The sequence below is a fragment of the Apteryx rowi genome, unplaced genomic scaffold (assembly GCF_003343035.1).
Source record: "Apteryx rowi isolate R43461 unplaced genomic scaffold, aptRow1 scaffold_632, whole genome shotgun sequence".
Taxonomy (NCBI): domain Eukaryota; kingdom Metazoa; phylum Chordata; class Aves; order Apterygiformes; family Apterygidae; genus Apteryx; species Apteryx rowi.
Window position 1 is genome coordinate 214683 of NW_020450908.1, and position 7666 is coordinate 222348.

Here is a 7666-nt window from a genome sequence, read left to right on the forward strand (position 1 = left end):
CCTGTCCTTATTTCTGTCCAGACACTGTCCCCGCACCCACCACCTGTGTCTGGTGTCCCGCCTCGGGCCCCCACGCCTGAGAGTCGCTCCGTGGCCATGCTGAAGCAGGAGGATGAGCCTACGGTGCCCACAACAGCCTGCAGTCGGGGCCGAGGCCGAAACCCATGAGGCTGTGACCAGGCCCTTGGTGGCTGCGTTTGATGGAGCCTCATTCCTGAACTGGAAGAACAAGGGGAGAAGGTATCCCCATCCATCTCTGCCACTGATGATTTTATATGGTTTCTATGATATTTCCTTTTCTTGGTCATCTCCCAGGCTAGAGCACCAGCCTACGTCATGCCTCATACACAAGCCATTCTGCACTTTTGATCCTCCTTGTTGCTCTTCTCCAACCTTCCCTACTCCGTCCCTTTCAAAATTCAAGGACCAGAAATGAACACTAATATGCCAGGTACAAGTACACCAGGGATCTACATAATGTCATCTTCTGTTATTTAATACTGCTTTCCTAAGCGGTCCTAGCATTTAACTGTGTTCTTGACTGCTAAGGAGGTGACATCCTCATGGAAACCACCCATCATCACGCTAAGATCTCATCCGCGAGTGGCCACAACCAGCTCAGAGCCTCTCATTTTGCATGTGAGATCAGGGCTGCACCCCCCCCCCCCCAATACACACCTTGTAGGTCACTTCACACTGAATTTCGGCTGCCCCTTTTACTGCCTAGTCACTCAACCTCACCAGGTTTGTCTGAGCTCTCCACCCTCAGCCTTTATCTCCATTCCATCCCATGTCTACTTAGAGTCTTTTGGCGAGGGGCCTTGTCAAAACATTTTGGAAATCCACATACACTGTAGCAACCAGAGCTGCCCCTTTTTTGGGGTCTCTGGCTAGGTGATATGCACACAGCATATTGCCTAAATGACCCATTTTCGCATCTTTTTAACAAACTTCCTCATTTTATGTAGTTCCCCTTTTTGAAGGTGAGCAAAATGAGTGGATTTTTGGCCTGCCTTGCCGCTGCAAGGAAGGTGGGTTTAAACATGCTATGGGGACAGGTACAGAGCAGCCCTTCATCTGGGAGATTTTGGAGCAGGCCCTCTGTGCTCTTCCAGACCACCACAGCAGACTGGTGTCCTCTCATGGGCCCCATACCCAGCAGGGCCATGAAATAATGCTCAGTATTTTTAGAAATGATCAGTGTTGGTTGCATGTTTTGAGTAACTTTTTAGCTATAATTATCCTAATTAGGCCTTGGGATTTCAGTCAGTGTGACTGTGGTGCTCACTGACACGGTTACACTGTTAGTCTGATGTGACTCCAAATGCTTTTTTAACATCCAGTGTTAGGCTTTGTAAGCACAGCTGGCCCTGGTCATTCAACATCTCCCCTCCACCATACTTCTGACAGGCCTATAATATTCTGACAGGCCTCTTTATAATATGCTCACCGTCACGATGCTGGGCTTCCGCAGTCTCAGGGGAGGAATATGTGGGTTGAAAACAGCTCAGGCCCGTTGCTCTCTTCAAAATTCTTTTTGTTAGTTGTTCAGTTTTTATACTCTATGTTGGGCTGAGCCACATATTAACCCGCCCCCTCCCCCCATGCTGGTGTGGCTGACTCAGGGAGACATTCACACCATTTTGATTAACTGAGGAAGAAACATTTACACAACCAGTTGATCCACTTGACTGTGATACAGTCACTTGATCAACTCAACTGATACAGCCCTTTATCTAAAAGAAAGGCCACCCTCCAGTCCCCTTTGAGTTGAAATGAATTCAACTTTCTTTGCAACAGCTGTGGCCAGTCACACTACATTCTTCCCTGAGCTTCATGGGCACATCACCCTTGCCCATCTCCTCTGAGCCCTCTTCCATCGTAGGCCTTTATTGGTTGGTCACAGCCCAGTACATCAATGTCTCCATTTAGAGCAAGATGTTTCCAGGTGCCTGACTCCTTTCTCAGCCTTCTGGCATCCCTGTAGAAGCTGCATACCACTGCTCTGGGTCTCTTTTACATCCTGTTGTACTCCTTTCTGGGTCTAGTTTTCATTTCTTATGGGACTATTGCCATCCCCTGTCCCACTGGAAAGGACAGAATTTCTGTGGCCTCATTTACAGTGGATGTGTCACTTGAGGCACAGGCTCTTCTGCCCTGCCACCTTCCCCTGCTCTTCAGTTTGATAGGAAACCCACCAGCCTGATCCCTTGTGGTTCAGACAGCCATTTATTGTGCAAAGGCAGAAAGCTTGTATAATTATGTAAGAGCCACAGCAAAATGTCATTTTCAGGGCAAATATGACATTATCATGCCACTAATTTTTCAGCTTTTTAAAAATCTAATAGTGCTTGTGTCAGAGTAAGCACTAATAGGAGTTGCGTTACAAGACAAACATTGGCAAAGCTCTGGCAATAGTTAACATTTGAGACAGAAAGAAAAGACTTAATTATGTGGTAGATTCTCAACAGTTTTCTGCGCAATCAGAATTTAAAGAGCCATACTGCTTATGTCAAATTTGACATGACAGTAAGAACTGAGCTTTCAACATTTACGCTGAATTGCAACAGCTTGTTAACTTCAATAGTCCCAGTTAGAACGAAGAAATCTTGGTGACTCGCTGCAGTTTCTAAACAGCTTGGGTGGGTACACAGGTGAGCAGCTGCCAAAAGGAAGCAGGGTGAGGGAGAAGTGCTGCATCCTTCTCTAAGTAGCATATTCCTGCCACATCTCAGGCCAGCACTAGCACTTGGGCAGCTGCATGATGAGGTAGAGCTGATCTGGCTGAAGACTAATTTGCTAAAAAAACATGAGTTTCCAGCTCGCTGCACCATTACACACCAGACCCTGCTTATGAGAGGGTTGGGACTCTGCTGTTGGGGACAGAACTGCCTCTGTTGACAGAAACCTGCATTTAAGGTGATTTGACTCAACCACAAAACCACAGCCCCAGTCCCAGCAGAGATGAAGACAGCCACCACCACTCCCAAAAGCAGGCAATGGCTATATCTTTTTGGATGAGAAAAGGGAGGATGTGGCTAAAAATTAACCAGTATCTTCCCTCCTAGAAAAAAGCAGGATTTTGAATATTTGCATCTGCACCAGCTGAGATCCAATCAAGGATGGTCCCTGATGTGTTTCCAGCCAGTGTTTCCATTCTGTTGTGCTGAAACAGGTGAGAATCATGCAATCAGTTTAAAGAGCAGGGGAACTGAAAGAACAAGCCTCCAAACTTTTCTATAATTTGTCCAAGTAGCTTGCAATCATTTACTTCCTTCTATAATAGCCATTTTCAGCAATTTGTCCTCCCCAGGTGAGGTGTCCTACAATTAAAATCAATTTTATGAAATATTACAGGCCTGTACATGACAAAATGTGTATATGGAACTGCATCATTTTTTAGCATAGACTACAGAATGAAAAGGGCATCAAATAATCTTAATGCTGCCCTATAATATCACTGAACAAAAAATGAGTGAAGCATTCTAGTGTCTACAGGCTCATATAAGAGTGAATTATCATCTAAAGATGTCTTTTAGGAACATCTTCTCTTTGTGAAACAGCAAATGGAGTTTAGTGTTGGCTCTGGATGCCACACACAGTAAAAGATGAGAGAAATCTCCCTTTGTGCAGGCATGGGGTGGGTGCCAAACACAATGCTGCTTTCAAGGCCTGAGAAATGTTGGATGCTGTCAGGAACAATAACATTTCCTAAAACATCCACTGCTGTCCTGAAGACCAACCTTACCCTGTATTTCCTTACTTGTCTTTTTAGCGCAGGTTCCAGGATCTGATAAAACTCCTCTGTTGCCTTCTGTGTCCTGCACAGGATTGCAATAGCTCTGAACGAATAGCCATGCTTGATATAACTGATGCACTTCCTGGTCACATACTCTGCTATTTAAAATGTTTCCATATTTTTCTTTATTCTGTAGCCACCTGGCAATGAATGGGCACTTTCAGCCTGTTTAAACAACATTTGCAGTGTCCCATATGGCATATGTGTTTTATGTTCTTGGAAGAATTTTCTCCATTACAGGAAACATGGCATCATATATTTGTTTGGCATTACGGACTCCTTTGGTCAGCCATTCTTGAGGATATGGTTCCGAAAATGGAAGACCAGAACCATATGGATGAGTGGACTGGAAGAAATCCAGGAAGATCCAGAAAATGCTAGTTTCATCTTGACTGTTTTTCTGGATCAGCTCCTGGGCACATTGTTACCAGATATTTTCTGGATGAAAATTCTGTGCTTCATCAGTCACAACATGTTTCAATCTTGGGAAGTCCCCATTTAAGAAGGCAACATGTCACAGACTGGCAAGTCTCATTTCTGAAGAAAACGCGTATAGATAAATAAAAAGAAGTGATCAGACAAATCTGTATTGACTATTTCTCCATTTCTTAATGTGTTCTTGCTTGGAGGGCTATTGCTGTTTACTATCTAAAAATGCAAAACTTCCTAAGCTCCAGGGTGCTACATCATTTTCAAGGTGGAAATACTAATTTCCAGTGGATTGGCTGTGTGCAAGCATTGCTACACAACCTGCACGCCCCTGGCAACTGTCTTTGGTTCTACCCTAGGAGCAGGAGTCAAAACTCAGACCTAGCCTTCCTATATGGGGGCCTCATGGCAAGCCCCCCCAGGTATGTCCCTCAGTCCTGCTCTCCCAGCTTCATGAACCTTGTGGTCATGGCCATGCAGCACCTGAGCTCCAGCAGGAAAAAAGGGTTCCCCTTTCTCCCCAGAGTGAGTGGGGACAGTAAGCACTTGTGCCAGGTGATCTGCCCTGCTCAGGCCAGGCATTATTGCTTGGGTATTGCAGTGTTTGAAATAGGCTATAGTTTTCTGATGCAAAGTGCAGTCCACCCACGGTGGCTTGCTGACCTCTCTGTGCTGACACAAGTGGAAACACAGTGAGAACAAGACTGGAAAAATGTTCTGGCTGAAATCCTCTACCAAAAAGGCTTTCATTCCTGTTCTGCTTATCTAGATGGCACAAGTCCAAGAGGTAGTTCATAGCACAACAGTAGTTCATAGCACAACACTGCACAGGCAGTGTCAAGGCAGCAATAAGGAAAGGCAGGTGGTCATTTTTGGTGTCAGCAGCAGGCTTAATAGTGTGTTAAACTAAGACCTTAGTCTTTTAAAGTCTAACACAATCCAGCATTCACCGAACATGGGATTCTCACCGCAGCCAGTGAATACTGTATCTGGGCCAGAGCTCAGTTCATTCTGGTTTTCATTCCTTCTTGTTTTAACATCCACACTTTTCCCAGGATGATGATGATGATGATGATATGTGTGTGTGTGTGTGTGTGCGTGTGTGTGTGTGTGAGCCAAAGATATATATTTGGCAAATGGATGCCAAATCAGCAGAACTTGTTCTTTATGTGCAGAGGATGCAATGAAAGAAAAAAGGGGAAATATACATTTCCACATGCTTCCTTGAAACACTGCTTAGACAGTTTACAATTAACTGACTCTAGTTACTTCAAAATCTAACTGAGATTTAAGGATCAGACCAAGATAAAAACAATTGAACCAAATTTCTTGTAAGTCTATGAATGTTTTGAGTCAGTGACTTGTGACCCTGGCTATATATCTCCTCTTCAAGGAAATGAATTACAATGATTCAGAGCCTCAGAACAGAGCTGCAATAGAACTGCTCTCTTGGTTTCCTTGGAGTTGCTCTTTATTCTCATGAGACTTAGTGAGAGGAGGATCATTTTAATTTGGTGTTACTCAGGTAACTCCAATTTAATCCAAGTGACCAGATCACTGCTTACCTTAAAAACTTTTTCAGGGATTGATTTTCACAGTGGAAAATGTTTCTTATTCCACGATCTTCAAAGCCACAATTGTTTTGCCTATTCCAGGAAGACTAAAGACAAACTGCTTCTTGTCTTTCTGCAGGTTCTTAGAAAGCATCTCATAGTGCTTGAGAGTGAGAAGGTTGAAACTCTCACAGCCAAGACAGTCACTTAAAAAGGATCTGAACCTCAGCACAACTATTACAAATGCACACAGGAAGGCAGGGGTGTCCGTGGAAGGGAGGATGCAATTCTCTGGATACAGGCCTGGGTTTTCTTGTTTTTCTTGCTGGGGGTGCCATTCCCTGGAACTTCCATCTGGTTGTTTGTGCAGTTCAGGTGCATTATTTTGGGAATCACACACACTTTTGAAGTCTATCCCCCATCACTGACTAGTTTCTGCTTTAATGCATAAGCAGTTTATCTTGATCATTCAGACTCAGCAGAAGAGGTATCTGTGAATACAGTACACAGTACTGGGTATGCCTTTTAGCTACTAAGAGAACATTGCACACAGCGTCCTGGTTTTCCAGTAATCCAATGTCAACAGCCCAACTTCTTGAAAATATCAATACCCTCTCATTAAATAGAAGAATTTGCTTTCTCATTAAATCCTCTAATCCAGGATACTCTGAGAACAGTTCAGTGCAGATGGTTTTGGGCTTCCTTTTGATTACATTAGAACCCACTAGAAAAAAGAAATCAAAGATTAGAAAAACAAGAGACATAGCAAATAAGTTACTCAACACACCAGTTGCCTAAGGAGCATATTGTACCATGAGCTCATCAAAGTAAATGTTATACTGTGAGCAAAAAACTCAGCATTCTTATGGATAACCCAGACACCTGGTGTTAAGTCTGTAAGGATATTTTTTAATATGAATAAAAGGGGTATCGACTCCCAGCTTCAGGCATGACTGACTTCTAAACAGATTAAGGAAAAAGTCTCTCTGGAGGGGCCTGCATCCTTCATATCTGTCTCCTCATTACCCAGGTATTCCTGGGAAGGATATGGTGTTGCCATTGTGAGAGGCTGAACCAGACAGAGCAGCCCTGTTACAGCATCCCCTACACTCCTGACTAGTAAAACTCAACGCATACAGTGAAGGAAAAGGCATCTAGGAGCATCACCAGTCTCTTGATTCTTGATGTATAGATACACATTCCTATTAAATATAGGGGAATATGAGAATACACCTCTTATCACAACTCTAACCTTAGTGCCTTTCCAAAACAATCAATAACTGTAATTTTAAAAATGAATAACATGAATACGCCAAAATTTATACATTAAAATTATGGCTGTGCACATTCACAAGGCACAAATAAATCTCAAAAGCAAATGTGTTTATACTGACTGTCATACAGTTTTCCATTTAAAAAACACATTAGCATCAAGAAAGAGCAAGTACATATCATGTATCAAAACAGTATTAACTGGCTAGTAAATTAATGATCTGAGAGTAAGCATGAAAAGAAAACAAGTATGAAAAGAGAGCAAAATTACAAAATTAATTAGCAAAATTAGCACTTAATACATATATGTACAGGTCAGAATTTGGATTGTATTTGAAAGCAAATTCAGTGGAATATATTTAAAGACAAAGTATCTGTGCGTTACTAATTGGAATGATTTTAGTACTGGACTGTAGACTTGGAGTTCTGTGTCTATCCTATGTACTTTACTCAGAGCTTGACCTAAAAGCCATAGGCCAGTTCTGTGTGAGCAGTCAGGATTTATAGTGTCCTTGGTTATTTTTATTTTCTTGTCCTTAAGAGCTTGTTTTGAATGATATGGGAGTATCTGTTGCTCAGCAACCATAGCTGCTTCTATAGCTCAAGTGTTTCT